Source organism: Aedes albopictus, chromosome 2 (genome assembly GCF_035046485.1).
Source record: "Aedes albopictus strain Foshan chromosome 2, AalbF5, whole genome shotgun sequence".
Taxonomy (NCBI): Eukaryota; Metazoa; Arthropoda; class Insecta; order Diptera; family Culicidae; genus Aedes; species Aedes albopictus.
The window spans coordinates 283,296,622-283,321,934 of NC_085137.1; the positions used below are offsets into that span (position 1 = coordinate 283,296,622).

Sequence of the window (25,313 nt, forward strand, 5' to 3'; positions counted from 1 at the left end):
CCTCATATTCGCAGTCGTTGGGGATCTTGTGCTCATGTATGAACAAAGAATATTCGACTGCTGTGTGGAAAGCTTCATTTTTCCATAATGGAGACAATGATTCGCTAACACAGAAGTCGTCAAAGATATTCGTTAATAAAAAGTCAAGGTAGCAATTTTGGCGGTTTTTTATGTGATTGATTTGGTTTAGACCTAAATTTGAAGTTTTGTCAAAAATAAATTGCAAGGTTTCATTCTCCCCAACGACTGGGAGTAAAATACTTTCATTTTCAGAGTCCAAAATGAAATCAGCATTACGTTGATTAAAGTCCCCATATATGTGGACCTTAATCTCGGGAGGAAGTTCAGACATGATTTGTTCAGCACATTGAAAAAAGTTTTCGTACGTAGTTTTGTTCGCATGGTCTGGTGGAAAATACACTGAGGCGAAAATATGTGTTTCACCTGCTATGTGAGATTTCACCCAGACATGCTCAAATTCTTTAAATTTAGATGTGTTCATGATTTCTGAATCAAAATTGGCCGAAATAGCCACGAGAACTCCTCCTCCTGATTTCCTCTGGGACTCATGAAAATTTCGGTCGTTTCGAAATACATTAAAAGCACTTCCAAAAATTTCTTCGCTTCGAACACTTTCATCCCAGCTTGTCTCAGTTGCCAAGACTACCGAGAAGGATGAGCCTAATAAATTTTTTTGGATTTCTTGTATTTTGGCTGGACTTTTCATTCGATTGAAATTTTGACAATAAATCAAAATTTCGGTCGAGTTGTTTTTTGTCGAAGAAGTAGTTGGAAGTGTGTCGGTTTGTGAAATATTTAAAATACATTCAGATTGAGCATTACCCGTTGATGGTTCGTCATGAATTTCTGCTTCCGAAGAAGGCGTCGTTATTTCCGAAAATGTGGAACGGGTGAGTAAAATTTGTTGGCACTCTCGCGTAGGTGCTGCAATCGGTTGGTCCTTTCGCTGGTCAGGAATCGTCCGTATGATAGCAAGTCAGCTGCCGCTTCAGTTGCATCCACTCCATACTCTTGATGAACTTCGACGAAGATGCGATTCAGATGCTCTGGAACCGTAGGCAAGCCTTCCGATGCCAGCAGCATTCTAATGCTTGTAGATGTCATGCCCTCTACACAGACCGTTGTATGCTGGTCTTTCATGTAGGCAAGATATAAGCGGACAATTTTCATAATTTTTGGGTCACGCAGTCTGGCCTTTAAAAAGCGCTCATCACCTTGCACAGATTGCTGCGTCAGGCGTACAATGGGTGGACGCATTGGATCAAATTCGAATTGACCGTCTGTGCTTTCAGTTGAAAGTGTTGAGTGGAAGTCATTTTGATTGCCAGTCGTTTGTTGTGGCATGTGCGGGCTTGGATGCTGCTGGATATTGTTTTTGCGCAGTGGTTGTTGTTGTTGCTTCTGGTTGCTAATAGACTGCTGATGACTGTTGGATGATGATGGCTTCTGATTAATTGTTTCACCTTTTTCGAAGGTGATAAAAGATTTTGCAGCAGATATAGAAAGCGCTGCAATTGGGTGGTCTGTGGATTCTGGAGGGCTGGAGAATTGACTTTTGGCCATATTTAATAACTGCTTGTCGCTATTATCTAATAGGAATCAATTAAATGTACTGGGATCGCTAGAAGATTTAGTAGTAAGATACACGTCGAGTTGGCGAGTTCGTTCCTCTACCGGTGAAAAATAGGAAACTATCATGTAAGTTAATTTTAGTGAAAATGTAATATAAAGTTAATTGAATGAATTATATTTCATATAGCATTGAAGCTACCGTAAAAAGTTGCTTTCGATATGTGTTTCGATCCGGAGAAAACTCGCGCCAACAGCAAGTTTCGGGTGCGAGAAGTCGGTTTCGGCGCAGACATAAAGGAGATATACCACCAGCTGCGGATTCGAGAAGAGGACAAGCGAGCTCAAAGGTTTCTGTTCCGAAACGATCCGTCGGGGAAGCCGACAGTGTATGTGATGGACGTAGCGACCTTTGGGTCGACGAGCTCGCCATGCTCGGCGCAGTACGTCAAGAACCTAAACGTGAAGAAGTTTGCGGGACAATTCCCAGCGGCGGCGGTGGCCATCGTTGAAAACCACTACGTCGACGATTATTTTGACAGCGTAGACACGATCGAGGAAGCTGTCAAACGGGCTAAGGAAGTACGATACGTCCACTCCAGAGGCGGTTTTGAGCTCCGCAACTGGGTCTCCAACTCTGAAGAGTTCCTGGATGCTATGGGAGAGCGAAAAGAGGATCAGTGCGTGCGGTTCAGCGAGGATAAGGAGTCCGGATCCGAGCGAGTACTGGGGATCGTGTGGAGCCCGGCAAGTGACGAATTCTCGTTCTCCACCAAACTGAGAGACGATCTGGAGCCGTTCCTGTCCGGCGAGAAGCTGCCGACCAAAAGGATCCTGTTGAGCTGCGTGATGAGTTTCTTCGATCCGTTAGGACTGTTGTCCATTTTCACATTCACGGGTTCCCAACCGGTGGTCCGCGGCCCCCTGGGGGGCCGTGAAGCCAGTCCAGGGGGGCCGCGATGTTACAAAAAAATGTTAAATTTTTATTCTATTTTGTACAAATTATACCAATTTTTAATTTTGTATACCGTCCAAAACCCACAATTTCGGGAAGAAATTTTCAGTATCAAACGCTTTCAAAAGAAAAAAAAACTCGGCTGCGCCGCTGTTTTCAGCTACCCCTCAAATTGAATGTACATAGACACGGACACGTTCAATGCTTCCAGTGAGCTTTTCGCTCTTTGAAGGAAGCACGACACTAGACAACGGACTAGCATGCAACGCCCAGTGGCACAGCCGAAAACTTTTCCTGACAACTGCGGCGGGAATCGAACCCGCGCTCCTCAGCACGATGCGACTAAGAGCTTGGTGACCCTAGCCGCACGACCACGGAGCCGTACATGACATTATTGTTCACGAAATGTGAGTGTCGAATGAAAAAACGTATCATTGATCGTCGAAAATCCCTCCCACAGTACATACCCAAAAAAGAAACTCGGTTTCGTTAATTTAATTCATATTTTTTTTTTCTAAAAATTTTTATTGGGCCGCAGATGTTTTGATAATTCTTAAAGGGGGTCGCCACCTCAAAAAGGTTGGGAACCCCTGTTCTACGGGAAGCTGCTGATTCAGGACCTGTGGCGTACCGGATGTGAGTGGGACCAGCAGATCAACGAAGAGTGCGCGGAGAAGTGGAGCAACTGGATCCGGAGGCTTCCGGAAGTTGAAGAAGTCCGCATTCCCCGCTACTACTTCCGTGGCGGATTTTCACTGCGATACGACAGCCTACAGTGGCAAAGAAAGGACTGTGGCTACTCGTGATACGGCCGCCTGGGCCTTTCTACGGGTTGCAGCAATCGTCGGTCCAGATACAATAATTACAATGTTATCCGCATATACAAATATTTGAACCCTACTCAAATACTCCGTCCATTGCGATGAGGAAAAAGGTCATCGCAATCACTGACACCTGTGGAACACCAGTCTGCTCACAGAATGACCTGGATATCTTATTGCCGATATTAACTCAGAAGGAACGGTCATCATTCTTGCAACCTTGAAGTTTAAGAAGAGCAAGTGGCAAGATTTAAAGTGGGCCATGCGGGGTTGCAGAGGACTTTCAAGGAAGTTTCAGGAGGGGAGGGGGTGTCAGGGGCGTTGCATGGGATCTTCAAGGGGTTTCTGAAGGTCACAGGAGCGTTACATGGGGTCCAAGAGGGATTTCGAAGGCATTTCACGAAGATTCAGAAGATTTTCGGTGGGTTTCAGGGGCGTTACGCTGGCGTTTTTGGGGGTTTCTAAGGGTCTCAGGTGCATGTACTTACGAGCTGGGGAATATTCGCCCATGCCAACAATTATGAACGGTACTGTAATTGTGCATAGATATGTTGTATCTATTGAATACAATTTCTTGTAGAAGTTGTATGTGCAAGCTGTAATGAAATTTCAAATTGTGTGTTGTATGAAGATGGTTTTTGTAATTTTATCCGTACTTTGTTGACGCATGTGACATGTAGTATGACAAAGAATTGTTTGGATTTCCCTATAGGTATACGTGTATGGGGAAATCTAAACCGTCACCCACAGTAAATGATCAGATCACATCTTCTTCTTCTGTTTTTCTGGCTCGACGTTCCAGCTGGAACTTGGCCTGCCTCACTTCAATTTAGTGTTCTTTGAGCACTTCCATTGCATGAATTTGTATATTGTGAGGCAAGTACAATGATTCACTATATACCCAGGGCAGTCGAGAAAAGTTCCCGACTGGAATGGGAATCGAACCCGCCGTCTCCGGATTGGCGATCCAAAGCCTTACCACTAGGCCAACTGGAGACCCCAGAGATCACATACAGGATATGATTTTATGTGTTGAGCCATTTTAGCCCATGTTCCCCAACTATAGTATTGGTTGCACCTCAGGACAGATATGGAGATTCTGCATAAGATCCACAAAATAATTTATCAATTCAATATAAACGTGGTCGAGCCTCTACCACCTAAAACTTTAATTTATCATATACCATCAGCTTTATGTATTCAAGAACATCAAAAATGTCTGTTTTCTTTTTTGGCACTTTCAATGACGGCAAAACCCTCACATCAGATGTAAATGAGCATTGCGCGGTTCACACCTTCACAGACAGTCGGTAACTGACATACTGGTAATTAAGACTTATCTTCCGTAATTGAATGAGATGTACGACTCTCAGTGCAGAAGAGTCATAAATATGAATGAGTTCACAAGATTCGTTCCCGTGTCGCAATAAAAGAAGAAAAAAGCCCTCCGGTCGCGATCAAAGGTAGAATCTCCTCGGTATATTACTTAAAAGTAGCGCACAAACCTCCACGTCAGCAGAGGAGAGCTCAACGCTCAGTGATATTTAAACCATCGGGATCCTAACATAAATAACAAGTTGGTTTTGAATTAAGAGTGAAATCACCGTAATAAATCATCCATATGATTATTAATGTTTTCTTTTTCATCTGTACAAACATCCAGTGAGGGTGGGGTGAAAGAGAAACGTGGCATCACCGGAGAGAATGTTCCATTCTGCCACACAGAAGAAATGGAGTAAGATGCTCACAAAGGGCCTTCGGAGATTACCTTCTAGCACCCACACGTCCAGCCCAATAGTTGTTTCATGAAAGCGAAAAGTAAACACGGAATGGGTTGTACAAGGACCAAAGCTCTGGCTCGGGATCCACAAGATAATAATGCACCACCACGATCGCCACGGAAGACCTTTTCGACAGGTACAGGATGTGAATTGATGGGAAGGAAGGAGGAAAGTAACTAAAGAACACCAACAACTCAAAAAATATGAATGAACCGCGTTCGGTTAGCAGAGTAAAAGAAGGAAGAGAACAAACAGAAGTTCAAAATGTGTGATGATTAAAACATGTTATTTTTATATTATGGAAACTTGTTTCGGATGCGATGCTGTGAGGTGTAAATTAATGGATTTTTAAGTAGACAGTTATATGTATGTTCCCTAGATTTGGAAATATTATTTGATTAATATAGGAACCAAGTGAATTTCGTGGATAAATTGACAAAAGAGACAAATAAAGAAAATTAAAATTTAAGAAGAATAATAACAAAGACCAGAAAATAAAAAATATATGAAAAGACAACATTATTTATAAATTCTGTTATTCTGTTCTGTTATAATCAACGCACCCCCGGGCCGTGGTCAATCTGCGTTGTTTCGCTGGGCGATACGTCTACCAGTAGACTTGTATCTGCCCTATGCTAAACCGATTAGCATATCAAGTCCTTTCCACTGATGAGTAGGCTCGAATGTCCCGCCCCTCCCTATAACCCATAGGGGGAAATAAGGAGTTTCCAGTTTCAAGTATTGTATTGATTATGACACCAACTCTTTCTATTCCTTGGGAAAAAATCACTAGACTTGGATTATCAGACTACTACTAATAATGAACATAATTAAGATACAAGTTTACATACACAATTGTAAAAGCAGTGTTAGATACTTTAAAGTGAATTGAAAAATGTGAATAAGATAAATTGTAAACTATTTCGCGGCGACACGAATGCTTCAATAGTGTCATAAATAAAGGCGCAAACAAACAAATAATTGATATTGAAGTATGCATATTGCATCATCTATTAGCAAAGTAATAGAAAGAGTTGGGTGCCTGATTATAAAATTGTTGTACTTATCTTGTGTGTTTCGGACAAGTCCCGTTTGTGTTGGCCATTAGGACACTTCTTGCTTCAAAACGGTCGTTTCTGGAATGGAAAGAGAATAATTGGCCGCACAACTCCGCAAATGGGCGGCCCGCACATATTAGTATAATGTTGCAATGATTGAAAATAATAGAGTATAATTGTTATTCTATATGAATACTGCTACTAGTTCAGGTTTCTCACCCTCCACGATTCTCTAGATACTGTTATAGCGTGTTTGTTGTAAATTTGTTAATAAGTGAAGCCTCCAGTAATTCAAAATTTAATGTAGCGAAGATCTTGAGTGGATAGCATTCATTGATAATGATAGTGATTATTTTAATATGGCCTCACAAAAATTACTATTCAAATATTTTAAATCGGCTTCGTCAATAAAATTATTGTTCATAAAATAATTAACCATGCGAATAATAAGGATTGAGGAAGTTATATAGATATTGGTTATATGAACTACTACTATTTACTATACATCTTCAAATGGATAGTGTAACTACAGAAGAGTTAGCGGTATTTGTATTATTGAAGTGATACCCAATGGGTGCCCCAGAAAAAAATCCATTAATTTGATTCAACTAGGAGTTCGTTCATAAATCACATATACTTCATGAGGAGAGGCAAAGTTGTAACTTCATGCAATTTTGGTTTTGCATGGGCAAAATTTTATGAGGGTTCGGTCTATATGTTTATGAACGGACTCTAATATATGGATTTGCAGCATAGCTGAGCCTTTCCGTCATAAGACTGACGAAAACCAATAGTTTGTAATGAAATTGTCCGCGTGGATTTGTAGTACTGAATCAATTGCTCGACATGACCCTATGTCTCACATACGATTATGCTAATGACTCATTAAAAGATTAAAATCTGATACTCATCTCATGTTTGTCTTCAAAACCTTGTCATATTTAGAAAATGTATGCTTTTAAGGTTTAGCTCTTAAGCTATCTTAATAATTTTACTATTTACTGACTAGATAGCCAAAGTTAGAATTCACAGAGAATGAGATCATTTATAGTACTACAGCACCATAGGAGATCACTCACACTGCGTTTTCATAGAACGGTATTTTGTTCTACTAATAACAAACAGATGCTACTGATCTCCCTTAGCATAGATCCGCAGCCTAATGCACGCGCCCTGTCGGATTTCATAAGCCTCGGAGATTATTACCACCTTCAATGGTATTCCCATATACTATCCCACATTATTGTCCCATCAAGGGTCTGACTGGGCTCATAACCCCCCTCAGTGGTAATATTCTCACCAGCTTGGAATTATATTTTCCCGGTACATAAGTGATTTCGACAACATACCGTTACACTATGCCGTAGTATAATTGGAATCACTATATCAGAGGATTGAATTATCTGATTTTAAAATTTACCATTGAATCTACATTCAGTTCAACCAATCAACACTGCAAAGCACAATGGTCATATGACACATTCCACGCACTTCTACACCGCGATTTTTGAACTTCATTGAACGATATTTCCGAGCTCTTGCTGTCGATTTTGATTTTTTTTGCATTAAAATGAAGATAATTGCTTATATTTTTCGGAAAGTACCTGAAACTTTAAAAACTGCTTCTAAAAAGTAGCAAATTTCTTGTCGTTCGGTCAAAAATCGTCATTTTTTGCGATGGTGTCCCGTTACGCTGTATTTCTTGATTTCTTTCGAAGTACAAAGGTCCAATTTTCAATTGAAAAGCATAAAATGAATCTTCTATTCAAATCTGATCGTTTGATATGCTGGTTAGCATGTATTTAATAACATAACAGTTTTTGGAAGCAAAAGTTTGATTTTCGCCCAAAACGTAACGCGTGGAATGTGTCATATGACGAAAATCAATGCTTCCTGGAAGATATAAACCAAGCCCAGGAAAAAAAAAAAAAAAAAAAAAAAAAAAGACAACATTATTTATAAATAACTTTAAAATTGCTCAAGAATTGTCAGATGCAATCCTGAAAACCTCCCAAACAATTTCAAAAACATATAAAATGAGCATAAATATAAAAAAGCGCCCAGATCAAAATTAGTTTTCGATTGATGGAAGTAGGGTAAATGCACTAGTCTTCGCCCCCTCCCTAATTTTCACCCCCCTTATAAAACATTCGTAGTTTTTGTGATTAATTAGGTAGATGGTTGTTTGCTTTTCAACGTATCTGAGAGAGCAAATAAAAATCAATCTTGAGCACTAATGATATTCCACAAAACTAATAACTTAATCTATCGAATTAGCGATTGTGAAATAGTCATGGCAATGATGTATGTTTTTTTTTTTTCAACCTAATGCAAACAGTAGCAATAATCAGAACCTGGGAAGACATACAAAATCAACTCTTCCAACCCAAAATAATGAACATTGATAATCATATATGTCTTAGCAATACACAGCAGGTTATTTATTCAGCTAAATTAATAAAACTTATCAATTTTTAGCTATTTTTATAGGTGGCGAAAATTAGAGCACAAAATTTTAAGTTTCCAATTTTCGCCAAAATTTTAAGTTTCCACAGCGTGAATGAAATTTACATTCACAGCTCGCTCACGACTTAGAGCACCTTTACCGGTGCGCGACTAAACTAAATTACATAGCGCAGTATCATAGCGCTATACCTTATCGGGGGCTACTAACCGGGCTAGTAAAATAGCAGCGAGGCTTTCGGGAAACATCGAGCGCACAAATTTAGATCGTTGCGCAGGAAACGATTGCTATTTCATATATGTCAAAAGTGTTGTGTTGTTTTTTATTTGTTTGTTTCGAACAAAACGCACCAGTGGTAAGCAACAAATTTTGTAAGCACTTGCAGTTAGAGAAAATCTGCTGCGAATATCACAAGCGAAAATGTCCAGGAGTACCCCCTCAAGAAATTCCTCCGGGGAACCCTACAGCATTTTCTCCTTTGATTCCTCAATAAACTCCTGGAATATCTTCAGGCATCCCTCCGGAGATTAATATAGAAATTGGTCCGGGTATTTCTCTTGGGATTCCTCCAGGAATTCTTCCAGAGATTCCTGTAGCAATTGTTCCTGTGATTCATTGAGGAACTTCTCCGGAAATTTCTTCAGAAATTTCTTTTTATAATATTTTTAGAGCTCTTTTACGATTTTTCCTGTAATTTATTCTGTCATTCCTGCAAGAGTTCGTACAGGAATTCCTCCGGAAATTTCTCCAGCAATTCTTCCAGTTATTCCTACGGGGATTATTGCAGGAAATCCTCCAGGATTGCTCAAGAATTTATCCGGAAGTTCCTCTGGAAATTTCATATAAAATTTCTGTGGAGATTCCTCCTAGAATTCCTTTAAAGATTCCCCTTGAAATTCATCCGGAAATTCCTCAGGTGAATTCCCTAGGAATTCCCGGAGGAATTTCACTAAGGATTCCCTGGAGAAATGCCTGGAGCAATCCTCAGGGAATAGCCGGAAGGAATTCCTGAATTCTGGAGAAATTCCTAATGGAATTCCTGGAGAAATTATTGGAAAAATTACCGGAGGAATCCTCGGCGGAATTCCTAGAGGAATTCTTGGAGGAGTACTCGGTGAAATTCCTGGAGGAATCCTAGGAGCAATTCCCGGAGGAATTCCTGAAGGAATTCCCGGAGGTATTCCTTGAGGAATTCCCGGAAGAATTCCTGAAGGAATTCTCGGAAGAATTCCTGAAGGAATTCTCAGAGGAATCCCCGGAGGAATTCCTGAAGGAATCCCCGGAGGAATTCCTGAAGGAATCCCCGGAGGAATTCCTGGAGGAATTCCTGAAGGTATTCCCGGAGAAATTTCTGAAGGAATTCCCGGAGGAACTCCTGAAGGAATTCCCGGAGGAATTCCTGGAGGAATTCCCGGAGGAATTCCCGGAGGAATTCCTGGAGGAATTCCCGGAGGAATTCCTGGAGGAATTCCCGGAGGAATTCCTGGAGGAATTCCCGGAGGAATTCCTGGAGGAATTCCCGGAGGAATTCCCGGAGGAATTCCCGGAGGAATTCCCAGAGGAATACCTGGAGGAATTCCCGGAGGAATTCCTGGAGGAATTCCCGGAGGAATCCTCGGAGGAATCCTCGGAGGAATTCTCGGAGAAATCCTCGAAGGAATTCTCGGAGGAATTCGCGGAAGAATTCTCGGAGGAATCCCCGACGGAATTCCTGGAATGATCCCCGGAGGAATTCCTTGAGAAATCATCTGAGAATTCCGGAAGAATTTCGTGAGGAATCCCCAAAGGAATTTCTGAATGAATCTCCGGAGGAACTCTTGGAGGAATCTCCGGAGGAACTCTTGGAGGAATCCCCGGAGGAATTTCCGGAGGAATCCCGAAAAGAAATTCCAGTAGAAATTTTAGGTAAAATCCCGGAAGGGATTCCTGGGGAATACGTATTGCTCGAGGATACTCAGTAAAAATTCATGCTAGAATTTCAGAGGGAATTCCTGGGAAATCCCAGAAGAAATTCTTCCATAATATGTTTCCAAAATATTTCGTTTATACCGCAACAGTATTTGGCAATGACCGGTACGCAATTCGGTAACTAAATATAGTAGCGACCGGTGTGGAAATGAGTAACTATACTAAAATGACAACTCTGTGGGCAATCATTTTACTCGCCCAGATAGTAGCCCCCGGTAAACTTGCTCTTAGGTATACGTTTGTGACCCCAAGTTATTCGGCAAACTTTCAGATAAAACTAGGGTATGTGTGCCATCAGTAATCTCACGCTCCCATATTCATCCTATTCGAAAACAAGCGATTACGGCACCGATTGTTTCCGTTCTTTTTGTGTTCATGGGTGCTCACTTCTAACAAAAAATACAAAAATAAGAAACAAAACAAAAGCGCTTCATTCCTTTGTTTTTCGTAGGATGAAAATGGGAGCCACATGCTTAATAAGGGAATCAATACCCTACAAGGTTAAATTCATCCATACATTGTTTTTCGATAGCATGCTTCCGAACTGAGATAATAGCAAATGAATGTAAATCTTTGCAAATGAATGGTCGCAACCTTGGTGTGGGATTAAGGCCGTCTTCTACAGTAAAAGCCAGGACTACTCTCTCCTCGACCCACTAAAACACATTCCTATGGTCGCCAAACCCTTCGTCTCTCCGGAACCACCAAGAAGTACTGCTTCAGATAAATCGCCCTGCAAGGTGTTATGCGACGAGCCGGGCTCAACAGCCGGGGTACGATCTTCACGAAATCCGGCAAATTTGTCTGTTTTGCGGATGATATGAATATTATTGCTAGAACATTTGGAACGGTGGCGGAACTGTACACCCGCCTGAAACGTGAGAAGCAAAGGTCGGACTGGTGGTGAATGCGGCTAAGACAAAGTACATGCTGGTAGGCGGGACTGAGCGAGACATTCTCGAGGAGGACCTGCAAGCACTTGGAGTTTTCGAGCGACGGGTGCTAAGGACGATCTTCGCCGGCGTGCAGGAGAACGGTGTGCGGCGGAGAAGGATGAACCACGAGCTGGTTGCACTCTACGGTGAACCCAACATCCTGAAAGTGGCTAAAGCTGGACGGATACGGTGGGCAGGGCATGTTGCAAGAATGCAGGACAACAACCCTCCAAAGCTGGTGTTTGCTAACCATCAGGTTGGTACAAGAAGTCGTGGAGCGCAGAGAGCACGATGGGCGAACCAGGTGGAGCGTGATCTGGCGAGCGTTGGGCGTGACCGACGTTGGAGAGCTGCAGCTGAAAATCGAGTATTATGGCGGCAAATTGTTGATTCAGTGTTATCATGAATTTGATGTTGAACTTAATAAATGAAATGAAAATGAAATGTAACCCATTGAATTTGGCAGTATATTATTCGTATCACAGTATTGGCTTCTTTGACCACTCGATATAGCTTTTTATTCATGCCTCTGCGCCACACATAATTTTCTTGTTTCCCAACGAGAATTATCCTCAGAACTAACTACATTAAAAACTTTCCGATCTGCCACGTTCAAATCCTCATGGCCATAGACAGTTACCTGGGGCAATAATTTCTTAAACAGATCGTAATTCGCAAAAGCGTCACGAGAAACATTGTTGTTAAATGATACAAGTAGTCCAAGATACACCAATAATGCAACAATTTCATCATCATCCAGGTAACCACTAAGCACTGTTCAATGCATTATAATGGTCATTAAACAGCTTTTCAGTTCTAAAATGCCTTTTACAGTATAAGTGTCTTCGGAAGAAATATCAAAAATAGTAGTATGAACAACTTTGCAGAAGAAAGTTTTTTTTTAATTTTTCATCATTCTTGATGAATCAAAACTTATTTTTTTTTCTTACCGATATTTAGGATTGTTCTGTACATCTCAAAATGGTTTTCGGTGTATTTTGAAGCATATTGACATTTTTGGAAAAGCATTGGAAAATTGATGTTTTGGTCACCTTTCAGGTGCCACCGTTTCTTTTGTATTTAATCGCAACAATTAATATATTTTCAATTTTTCCCGAAGCATTATATTACGGTAAAAGAGTTAAGGGAAGTTGAAAACTCTATAAAATAACTTTCCTCGAAGTTACACAGAAAATAAATTTTTCCTTGAAAAAATATCAAAAATATTTCAACAATATGTAATCATTAAATCTCTTAATGTTTTCGCTCTAAAATATCGGCATCTCAAATAGGCTTCCAGGAAAAATGTAAAAGTGTAGGGATGTTCAAAAACAAACATGAGAAAAATCACAAACTGAAATTCACAATAGAATTAGCTTCCGAAATTTGTTTGAACCGAAAAATGATATTCAGATCAAAATCCAGTTTGCCTTGTGTTTAAGGCTATGGATCGCCATTCCGGAGACGGCAGGTTCGATTCCCGTTCCGGTCGGGAAAATTTTCTCGACTCCCTGGGCGTAGTGTATCATTGTACTTGCCTCACAATATACAAATTCATGCCATGGCAGGCAAAGAAAACCCTTCAATTAATAACTGTGGCAGTGCTCTAAGAATACTTAGTTGAAGCGTGGCAGGCCAAGTCCCAGTGCAGACGTAGAGCCATAAAGACGAAGAAGAAGAACATCAAGATTATTAATTTGGGTATAAGAGGGTTAAAAGTGTTATTTGTGATTTATGTTACTTAACATAAAAGTATAAACGTGTGAGGATGTTCAAAAATGAAAATTTGAATAATCATAACAAGAAACTCATTAAATCTCGAATCAAAAAGATGGACGGAGATGCTTCAATCGATTTTAGATGACAAGAATTTTTATTTGTATGAAAATTTAAAAAAATGTACTAGAGGATTAATGGGCAATCAAAACTGATTAAAAGATGAAGAAATGAAGGTTGTTATTTGCATGCGTTTTTGTTCGCAAAGCTAGAGCTTTCTCAAGATCTGGCTTATTTTCAACATTATGTTGTATTAGAATCAGAAACTATATTAAATCCACAGACAAACAGATGCAATTCTCCAATAATTTCCATCGTTCAACAATTTTACAGTATATTGAAAATGTCGATAGTTGGCTGACAGCCCATCCATGAGTTTGACGTTTGCCCACTACCGCCATATAGTTCATGGTTGGCCAAACTCAGTTTTGGGTGAACATGTTTCCGTGATTATAATTTGGGTCGAAAAATGTTTGAAGTGTTGCGTACGTTTGTCTTTGTATTACGTGTCATAATATAAAGATTGATATTATATCAGCGTAACCAGTCACCATTTAATCACCTTGAGTTGCATCTATTTCACATGTGATCATGCATCAGGGTCGAACTTAGTGATGATAGGATAGGTTGTTGGATTGCTGATGGGCGTATCAGTGTTACAATATATTTCTTATGCTAAAAATAATTGCTGTTTTGATTATCGGCAACGCAGTCTTTTTAATTTGTAAAACGAGTTTTATTATTTAACCCGACGTTTCGGCGCAGGTATGGCGCCTTCTTCAGGGGAAACTGTAATTATTATTGGTATCAATACAATATTTCAAGTATACTACACATTTTTAACTTACAATAAAGTATTCGTTTTTGGTTTGGGGTTATGGCGAACTGTAACTGTCGGGGTTTTATAATGTTGGTACAGGCTGTAATTTATTAATCATTAGTGTTTCCGTTATGGATTTTTGTTCGAAATTATTTTAAACTTACACTAACTGCGGTGAAAAACTAAAATTTAAAATTGGTTTCTGTACTATTTTTGCGCGCTTTTAGTCTTCTGTTGGTTGGACCTCACTGTTGTTAGTTGCAGCGGTTTTTGAAATCTTTCTCTTGATTGAAAAGTTCCATCATTCTGGTCTAATTCGGTCATGCTTGTTGTGTTCATAATGGTTCTTAATACTGTGCAACATTATAAAGCCCCGACAGTTACAGTTCGTCATAACCCCAAACCAAAAACGAATACTTTATTGTAAGTTAAAAATGTGTAGTATACTTAAAATATTGTATTGATACCAATAATAATTACAGTTTCCCCTAAAGAAGGCGCCATACCTGCGCCGAAACGTCGGGTTAAATAATAAAACTCGTTTTACAAATTTAAAAGACTGCGTTGCCGATAATCAAAACAGCTATAATAGTACAGTCGAACACTCAACCAGCTAAAAATAATAATTTCGACCTAATACTTCTAATGACATAATCTCAAATGCAATGATGCTCTAAGTCCGATCCTGCTGTGCTCGATGGCTTTCATAATCACAACGTTTTGTGTTTGCGGTCAGACCACCCTTGACAGTAGATTATCGTATGTTTGTTCTACAAATATCATCTATCGGCTTCTTCAAATGCTATCCACAGCGATTCACACTTGAGAAAACCGTGGTTTTGATTTGATTGCTTAATCAAAAATCATTCGATAAATATTTAGTAAACCCACCCATGCAGATTGCCTTTAAACTTGAGTGCCTTCGCTCAGTGTGATTAGATATATTTATATAAAAAGATCAAAGCAAAACATCCTCTGTTGGACGCGATTGTCCCGTGGTCTCATCATCGTCACCGACTGTTGTGTCGTGTTGGGTTGCCTCGCCATAGTGAGACGATTTATTGAAACTGTTTTTGCCATGCGGTAGGTTGAACATCGATGGACATTGTATTTATACACAGAGCGTAACAAAAGCAAACACAGGATACTCGGAGTCGAATGGCACAAGGAATGAATTCGGTCTCAAGTTTAATGCAAACACACAATACAACCGGCAAATAAAAATCGTTTTCGATTATTTAACTCTTGTTTTCCCCTTCGTCAGATTCCGTGCTCTCGTGAAGACTCTCGCTTGTTGATATATTTTTGCAGTGGCAGCAAAGCGAGGCCCACCATCATACTGCAAATTCTGCAGTAGTAAACCAGTCCCCATAGGCGTACACATTGCATTGGGCTGCCTCTGTATTGAAGATATAGTGGATACTAAAAGCGGGTAAAGTGATGGAGCATTTGGGCAGGTGGACCTATTCTGGGCAGTATTCCGCTTTAAGGAAAGATTCGACTAGGATTTTTGATAACTATGGGAGTTTTTCGGCTTTCAGTCACGGAAAAAGCGTTGATACTTCTATATCATTGCCAACGTTTCGATCCTTGGGTTGGGATCTTCCTCAGGGCTCGATCTTAATCAACTTGTGATAATCGTATTTTGCACACGATCGTTTGTCGGATTCTAAAAGACACTGCACTTTTCTCGTTCATCACCAGCACCCTAGTGGGATGTTAGGTGGGTGGTACGAAAGGGAGACACTCGAGACAAGAAATCAGCGGAACACAAAACTGCGGCTGTTATCAATCGCCGTTCGGGTTTTACTGTCTCGAGTGTCTCCCTTTCGTACCACCCACCCAACATCCCACTAGGGTGCTGGTGATGAACGAGAAAAGTGCAATGTCTTTTAGAATCCGACAAACGATCGTGTGCAAAATACGATTATCACAAGTTGATTAAGATCCAGCCCTGAGGAAGATCTTAACCCAAGGATCGAAACGTTGGCAATGATATAGAAGTATCAACGCTTTTTCCGTGACTGAAAGCCGAAAAATTCCCATAGTTATTCCGCTTTAACTCAGTCAATTTCTTACCAATTGACTTGAGTTTTGAGAGACATACGTGGTCCCGCGCATAGCTTTAGAATAGAAGGTCCCGAACAGGGTCGTCTTAGTTTTGTTCTGTTAGGTTTCATCCAGAGAAGGTTTATGAAGCTTACATGGATAAATTGAGAGGTTTTGAAAATCGTTTTTACATACATTTTGGACGGGGACATGGGCTTGGCTACGGATTTTAAACGTCAAAAAACGCACTAAATACGACGAGTGCTGTTAAAATCGAGTTTTTATCTTGACAACTCAGGTTTTGGACCAAACAACTGCCTTACGATTCATAATGCAATCGGAAATAGTTTCATTGTGAACTATTATTCACCTGTCATAAAGAATTACGGCTGCGCAAGTTTAGGTTTTACAGAAGTTAACTTAACCCGGGAGCGGTCGCGTCGTGTACTAAGTACACGCACCAAGAAAAATGCACGCTTGTGGTACACAGCGTGATCGCGGCGTCGCTGCAGGTAGTCAAAGACGCGACTGCTCGAGGGTTAACGTATTCCTAGCATTGTGATAGAATAACGTCAAATTAACATCTTTACAACCAAAATCTGCGCTGCCGTAACTCTTATATGACATGAGTGTTGCTTGGGTGAACCGTTACGGTACCGAAACGCCCAGTAGAAAATAGATATTTTGCAACAAATTGCAAAATGATGATTTTTTCAGCACAAGTCGTACATTTATCCAACGAGGCTTACCGAGTTGCATACATTTTTTTTTTTGCAATTACAAAAAATACCTACTCAGTATGATCTTTTCTCGCTACACGAACATGCATCAGAAGGAACCACATGCGCTCATCCAAGCTCACCGGCGTAGTTTTTTATTCGATCAGGTAGGCTATGGTGAGCTTGCGTTGTCAAACAGTTCTTCGCTGGCAAAGGCAAAAGTCGCTAAAGTAGCTACACCAGCTGCTATTTTACCGGATCTGCAGTCTGAATCGGTATAAGAACCGTCCGGATTCGGATTCAAGATTGTCAGTGAATGTAGAAGCAACAGCTGAATCTACGGAAGACAGGGCAGTCAATAAAAAGTGTATGCTGACAAAGGTGCCGAAAAGTGCTACTTATCAGTACGCATAAGAGTGCTGAAAAGTAGTACTTTTCGACACATTTGTATCGGTGGGGAAAAGAAGGCCGTTTCATCACACTTCATTGAAAAGTACATACCATTTTTCACCAGGGAATTGCAAAAGAAGTTATTTATGCAATATATGAAAAAAAGTTATTTTTTTCAGTACGAGTCGTACATTTATCCAACGAGGCTTGACAAGTGGGATAAATATGAAGAGTGCAAAAAAATAGAGTTTGGCAGCGAGTTGCATACAAATCTTTATGCAAATATTTTTCCATTTTACAACCTTTTTGAGTTGCATAATGTTGATGGTGAAACTCAAATGAGTTGAACATAATGAACCAGTGCAGAAAAGTAGATAAATATGATACCGAATTGAGCTAGGGGAACTTACGTATTTTCGTCAGTTTTGTTCCCTTTGTCATGGTTTTTTTTATTGAAACCTGTTGATATCAAAGTTGGCCCAAGTATGCCCAAATTTCTGGCAATTTGGCCCACAAAACCCCCCATGACGAAGAGAACAAACTTGCCGATAATACCCTTCGTCTCCCATTATAAAATAGAAAATATGATACTGAAATGCATAGGTTCTATAATTTATAGTGCTGAACTGCAAAAAAAATCCCTAACCTGGGAGAGGTCACGTCGTGTACTGAGTACACGCAACGCACCATGAAAAATGCCCGCTTGTTGTATACAGCGTGAGTGGGGGTGTCGCTGTCGCTGGAGGTGATTGAAGACGCGACTGCTCGAGGGTTAAGTATGTAGTCGGCTTTCAAATTTGTAATTTAGCCATTTCCATAAGAAATTCACGCAGTTGGCCAAAATAGAAACCAAAGCTTAGAATATGACTAAAACATTCCGTGCGCTTTTATATTGGTTAGGGGCGTCCATAAATGACGTAGCTTTTTTGAGCGATTTTTAATTCCCCCCTCCCCCCTCGTAGCATTTCGTCACAAATTCAGACACCCCCCTCTATAAATGACGTAGCTTGTTAAACATCCCCCCCCCCTCAACAAAATTTTCATGTAAAAAAAACTCGAACTTAGCTCTGATTTCAATTTTAAGTTGTATGCTAATAGAATATTATGAAAAAAACAACAATAGCAAGAAAACATAGCCGACTGCCAAGTTCAGATCGCCGACATCAACACCATAGATGCAACCAGTGGAGATTATCACCAAAGCTAATGACTCAATAAACCACCCATCGTTCTGCTTGATGTCAAAGAACCGGAAATTGATGCTCCCAATACCATATTAGCCTAGAAGCTCTTCCGAAGATATAGTTTGTTCACTAATATATCTATTAAGAATATCAAATTGATTTCATTTGAATAAAATTCACCACCGCATTCGAAGGACCCTGCAGGAGTTTCTTCTAAAATACTTACAGCAGTTCGATTTGGAATTCCTAGAGAAGTTTATTTTGGGATTCCCATTTTTTAGAATGTCTCCCTTTTTAGTTCCTCCAGTACTTCCTTCTAGGATTTCTCCATGGATTTTTTTTTGGATTCCATTAGATAATTCTTCCTTATTGTATTCCTTCAGGGGTTCCGGAGCTCCTTCTTAGATTCCTTCAAAAGCTCCTTCTAAGATTTCTCCAGGAGTTTTTTTTTCTAAGGTTTTTCTAATAGTTTATCCATGGTTTCCTTCAGGAGTTCTTTCAAGGTTTTTGTTCTTCTCTCTTCCACCAGTAGTTTCTTTAGGCATTTCTACAGGGATTTTAACCGGAATTTCTTTTGAGATTCCATCAGAACTTCTTTCTGTGTTTCCTAAAAAAGTTCCTTTCGGGATTCCTCCAGGAGTTCCTTCTTGGCTTCCTTCATTCACTCAGATATACATTCCAAGATTTCGGCAGGTAACCCCTCCGGTATTCTTTTAAAACCCTCCCAGGAGTTGCTTCTGGGATTCCTCCAGGTGTTCCTTTTTGGATTCCTTCAGGAATTCTTTCCTGGATTCTTCTGGGATTCCTCGAGGACTTCCTTTTAGGATTTATCCGGGATTTTTTTCCCGGGACTCCTGCAGTAACTTCTGCAGTAACTTTTTCTGCGAGGAATCCCTTCACGGATTCCTCCCATAGTTGCTACTGGAACTCCTCCAGGATTTTCTTTCTTAGATTTAACCAGGTGTTATATCCAGATAATCTTTTGTGATTCCTCAAAAGTTATTTTCGGGAATGCTTCAGAATTTCCTTACGGGATTTTTTCAATTATTTCTTTCGTGCTTTCTTCAGAAATTAAACCAGGAGTTCCTTCTGTCAATCTACAAATATCTCCACCTAAGATTCTTCCAGAAGTTTATTCAAGGTTTCTCCGAAAACTTCATCTAAATTGCTCCAGGTACTCCTCACGGAATTTCTTTTGAAAGTTCTCTTTTTCCTTTCATGATTGTTAAAGGAGTTCCTTCTGAAATTCGTCTGGAAGTTCCTTTAAGGATTCCTTCTGAGATTCCTCCAGATCCTTTCGAAATGTTTTCAGAAGTTTTTTTCTGGGATTCCCAGCAGCAATTCCTATGGAAATGTTATCCTTCTCCTGTTCGGGAAACCCATAAAGAACACAATGAAAAATTTCTTACAAAGTTGCTAGAGGAGTTCCATAAGAAATTGTTGGATGAATTCTACGTGGAAGTACTGTAGAAACTATATAAGGAACTCCTGGAAACTTGCCGTAATGCCAAAAGCTTAGAAAAATTTTCCTTTGTAACCTTAGCGGCGTGCAGTGCCCTCTATAGCAAGCAGCAAACTATTGGTCTTGAGAATCATTTGAGCGAAATTGATTTTTGTCAGGATTTCAAAACCACTTTCTCAGATACAGTTGTTGCGTCCGATAGCTGCTTGTCTTATGAAATGAAGCCGGCATTTATTTCCATTATTTGTTATTTACATTAATTTGGATGGAAAAATAAATCATGCATTTTTTTTTATTTACTTACATTAAGTACCGTCGTGCGGGGCTACTTTTGAAATACGGAGCTACTTTGGACACTTTAGAATATGAATTTTTTGAATTTGAAATATCGTTCAAATCTGTTTGATGTCTTTGGGACTATTACGACGCAATATTTTCCCCTTCATTTGGTTGAAATTGCTTTTCAAACAAACTCTTTATTGATTGTCAGGAGGCGAAAAAACATCGAATGAATCATAAAAATATACATAACTTATCAGAACATTTGCTCTGTAAGCATTGTTTCTGCAGTTCATAAATTTCAAAGGGTTGCTCAATTCGTGCAAGAAGTATCGACGTAGCATATACAATCGAATATTTGTATGGATACACAATATAAATGACCGTTTCACCTAAATAATGGAATGATGGCCCCCAGACAGCCTTTTAGTCTATATTAAAATATCACGCTGCTCATAAAACCAAAGGTAGCACAGAACCACCTAAAAACGCATATATTTATTGAAATAATGTATGATATAGTATACAACAGTATTGGTACAAAGTAGTATTTTAAATGAACCCGGAATTTTAACTGCAGTTTTGTTTTAATTATGAATGTCCAAAGTAGCCCCCCTCTGGTTCTATATGATATGTCTCCGATTGATGTATGGACAACTGTTTTGTTTATGGATGGATTTAGTTCAAATTTTGCATGCATCCTACATACATACTCACAATTATTCTTAAAAAGTTTATTAATTATGATTTTTTTTTTCAATAGGCCTAGTAGAAAGCTACGTAGCATATCATAAACCCCTACCCCCCTATCGTCACACTTCGTCACAAAATCACAAACACCCCCCTCCCCCCCAAAAAGCTACGTCATTTATGGACGACCCCTTAGTGCTACTATTATTGCAAAACTCAAGAATTAGATTGATTTCTACAGAATACAGCTTGAAAGATTTCATTATGTGGTTGCAAGTTTGTTAATTATTTTTATTAAATTGAATGTTTCCAGACTGACCAAAACCAATGTTAGTACCATAGTACGAATATAGATAGGGGAACGGAACCTATCTTAAGGAAAGTGCTCCCATTATCATTCTATCGGAAGAAAGTAACCGGAAAAAATTGGTGACTAAATCTACAGTAATAGAATGAACATAAGGGTATATGCTGGGGAAGGGTACCTATACCCTAGGTGTAACAGAACCGTATTGAGAACGTGCAGTTGGTTGCAAAGAAATCGCGTCACGGCTTCGCCACGATATAGGTTTATCTTCCTTCCGATCGCAAAAATTGAACGAGGTTGATGTAAAGATAAGGATCACTTTTCACCCATTCAATGAAGGCAATGTCGGGCGATCGTGGATTTATTCCGTTTTCATTCGCGCGATAATTGGCAAATCAGTGGCGCCATGTTTCACGACCCTCACGGCCATGGCTTGGGCGGTCGGCTGCATCGGAGATCATATCGATCGATTGATGCTTTGCCTGCGGTTTCGGCTTCGGCATAACCAATCACACGATGAATTTCAATTTCCTCTGGGTGAAGAAAAACATGCCACTGCTTGATCGCTGCGACGAGCGTCATAAACCCTCCAATCCCATTAGGCTCAATGAGCCATCCATCAGGTTGTCTCTGGGACGCTAAATGGAATGACGATCGGTTGGTCTAATCAAAACTAACAATGGAATTGTTTATCTTTTAAGGTAGCTATAAAGTCGAAATAGTTTAAATTACATGCTTTAACTTTATGATCCCAACAAAATTATGAAAAGAAGGTCAGAATCACGAGAGTTTCTTTTGTTCTCCTTCTCCAGCTTCTTCTTAAGCTTAGAAAGCCAATTCACACTTTCATTAAAGGCTTTCAAGTTCAAATATTTGGGCTGCCCATAAGAACTAAACGTGGGAAGAGAAGGCAATAAGAAGAAATAGCAGTCACTCTCAAACGGTGTTTGACCAGAAGTAACAGCAATAAAATAGGCTAAAAAACGATAAAGGAAGAAAAGGTGCAATCTAGAACAACAGAAGCTGCTCAAGCGACGACAGGACGGCTCCGTTCCTATCTGCTTTACATGCATTCACTGACAATTGGCTTCGGTCTTCTGATATCTATTGGCAGATAATGACCGTAGCCCAAATGGTTGGCGCCAGCCTGGAAAGGAACTCTTTTTATTGATTTATTGATATACGTATAAGTGTGTTCAGATATTTTTTAACTCTCAATGATAGTTTTTTTTGTTTCTTTGGTGTTCCTTTAAAGACAGCTTGGATCTCACAACTGTATTAAGATTGCGGATGATGTATGTTTAACTTTGAAATAAATACATAGTAGACTTGTAAGAATTCAGTAAATAAGTGAAAATCATAGGTATATTTTATCTTTAAGTTCATCTCTGTACTATGAGTTGTGTAATTTAATGTCCGATATCTTCAATCCATTACCAGACGAAGGCGGGTTCGATGTAGCCCCTCTAGAGAACTGCTGGACTGCAAAAGAGTAGCACACCGAGAACACCATCGAGTAGGGTAAGTAAAACGGAGCCGACGTAACGAATGGTTCGACGAAGAGTGCAATGCGATTTTAGTGGAGAAGAACGTAGCGCGGGCGGTATGACTGCAGCAAGGAACCTGGCAGAACGTAGAACTTTACAGATAGAAGCGGAAACATCAGATCTGCCTCATTCGGGAAAAGAAACGCATATGTAAGAAGTGAAAAGCGAGGAAATGAAATGGCTGTTCTGCTCCCAAAAACACGGAAGTTGTACCAGAAGCTCATAGTATCCCGCGTTCGTTCCGTGAGCCTTAACCAGCAAGGAAAAAGAAAGGGAAGGCTAACGAACGGATGTGAGATGATTGAAAGGTAGAAGCAACACTTCGACGAGCATTGGATCCATTCCTTACCGATCGTTTGAAGCAGCCGGTCGTGTGTACCGTGTCTGAATCGCAGTCAATCGCTTTGTAGCCGGTGGAGTTTTTTTGCCCACCTAGTGGTTTTTTATATCGCGAGTTATTTATCCTACCGAGGACGAAGACGATTGTCTTGGGCGATCCGCGATCGCGGGAAGGAAGCAGGCATTGTAATAGTGCACTGTGCAACAGAAATTTAATTACCCACGCCATCAATAGCGGGCCCGACATCAACGGCGGCGCGCGGCGGCGGCGGTGACGAGTGTGACGGGTGATACAAAAGCAGCAGCAGCGTTTTGTCTGTGCATCCGAGGCATCACCAACAAACAGCTATCTATACACTCGATAAGTATAATCGATATTCGATCTCGTTTTGTGTTGTCCCATTCCTCCGCTCATCACGTCATCACGTGTTAGTTGTTTGTCCACTTTGCAATAACAGTAGGCTGAGGCTCTACAGTGGGCTGAGGCTCAACAGTGGGCTGAGGCCAGAGTGAGCAATTGTAAAATTTTTTTCTCTTTATATATATATTTTTTCTTGTGAATTTTTTTTTTTTTTTTTGCCGGTTTTTTTTTCTTCTTATTAGCTAACGTTCCACACAGAGTGTGTTAGAATATAAACCAATTTTGTATTAATTCTTCTCCTGTGCATGGATGAATCCAATGGAGGCGAAACGCCTCCCAATGATATCATTGCTCGTACGCGGTTTTATCAGCCATCTTCGCCTGGGCCTTGGGTTGTCTATTTCCGGCGCAAATGCAAACCATTGAATATGCTTTCGATTTCTCGAGAGCTGACGCGTAAGTATCCTGGGACCGTTGTTCACCAAGTGAAAGCATCCAAGCTGCGTGTTACCGCACCTAGCTACAAAGCAGCAAATGAAATTGCTCAACACGAAGCGTTTACTGTTGAATACGTGGTCTATGTGCCAGCACGAGAAGTGGAGGTGGAGGGGAAGATCCTCGACGAAATGCTGACATGTGAGGACATCAAGACCGGCTTTGGTCGATTCAAAAATAGGTCAATTCCTGATGTGGCTATCCTAGACTGTAAACGCTTATCTAAGGCTTCCATGGAAGGAAATAAAAAGGTGTACTCGCCTTCAGCGTTTTTTCGAGTGACTTTTCCAGGTTCCGTCCTCCCGGAATTTGTTGTAATCGATGGTGGTTTTTACCCAGTGCATCTTTTTAGGCCGAAGGTTTTTAATTGTACCAAATGCAAGCAGTTTGGTCACAGTGATAGCTTTTGCGACAACAAGCCCCGTTGTGGCAAATGCAACCAAGCTCATTTGGAGGACTCTTGCACACAGGAAGCGGAAAAATGTAGCTACTGTGGTGGAGATCCACATGACTTGCAAGTTTGCCCGGCTTACAAAAGACGCATTCGAAATGAGAGTCGCTCTATCATAAGGCGCTCCAAACAGACATATGCGGAGATGGTGAAATCTTTTAAAACACCAGATTCCGTGTCTGAATCAGCTGTCCCAGTTGAAAATCCCTATCAGGAGTTGTCTTCCGATGATCAGGACGATGGCGAAACTGATGAGGGTGGATCTCTATCGGAGGTACACGCACCTGGAAAAAGGAAGTCATCATCTTCCCCGGGATTGCGCCGAAAGGTCTTTTTGAAGTCTTCCCTCAAAAGTTTGCCTAATGTCAAAGGAGGCGGGGTAAATTTAAAAACTCCGAATAATCAGGTTCCTTTAGCTTCAGATCCATGTTGTAGCAAGAATCTGTCATCCCCGTCTCCGCCTGTTAAATACACTTCAAAGACAAATATTCGACAAGGTAGCAAGAAAAAAGCTACCAAAGTTCCTCGCACTTCAAGCAAGCCTCCTAGACCCAAGCGAGGACTGTTTACTTTTAGGGTTCTCGTGGATCGCTTATATAATGCCCTCAGCCTTCCAGAAACATTTAGAGGCATTATTGATATGTTTATACCTACAGTAGAAGAATATCTTCGGAATCTGACACAATCATGGCCCCTCCTTGCTGCGATCATATCTTTCGATGGATAATTCATCAAGTGAGGTACAAGATATGATCACTGTGCTACAGTGGAACTGTCATAGTCTAAAACCTAAATTAGACCCGTTTAAGTTTTTGATTCACAACTCTGACTGTGATATATTTGCCCTTTGTGAAACATGGCTTTCTTCTGAA

General features: G+C 40.4%; 1 long non-coding RNA gene across 1 annotated transcript; it reads right to left on the minus strand.

Moving 5' to 3' along the window:
• Positions 1-14,037: 14,037 nt before the first annotated feature.
• On the minus strand, positions 14,038-14,439 carry LOC134287112 (uncharacterized). The gene is made up of 3 exons (XR_009997033.1): positions 14,333-14,439; positions 14,197-14,268; positions 14,038-14,137 (listed from the first exon to the last, which is right to left on the minus strand). It is a non-coding gene; the product is annotated as an uncharacterized LOC134287112 (long non-coding RNA).
• Between the last annotated feature and the right edge of the window lie 10,874 nt (positions 14,440-25,313).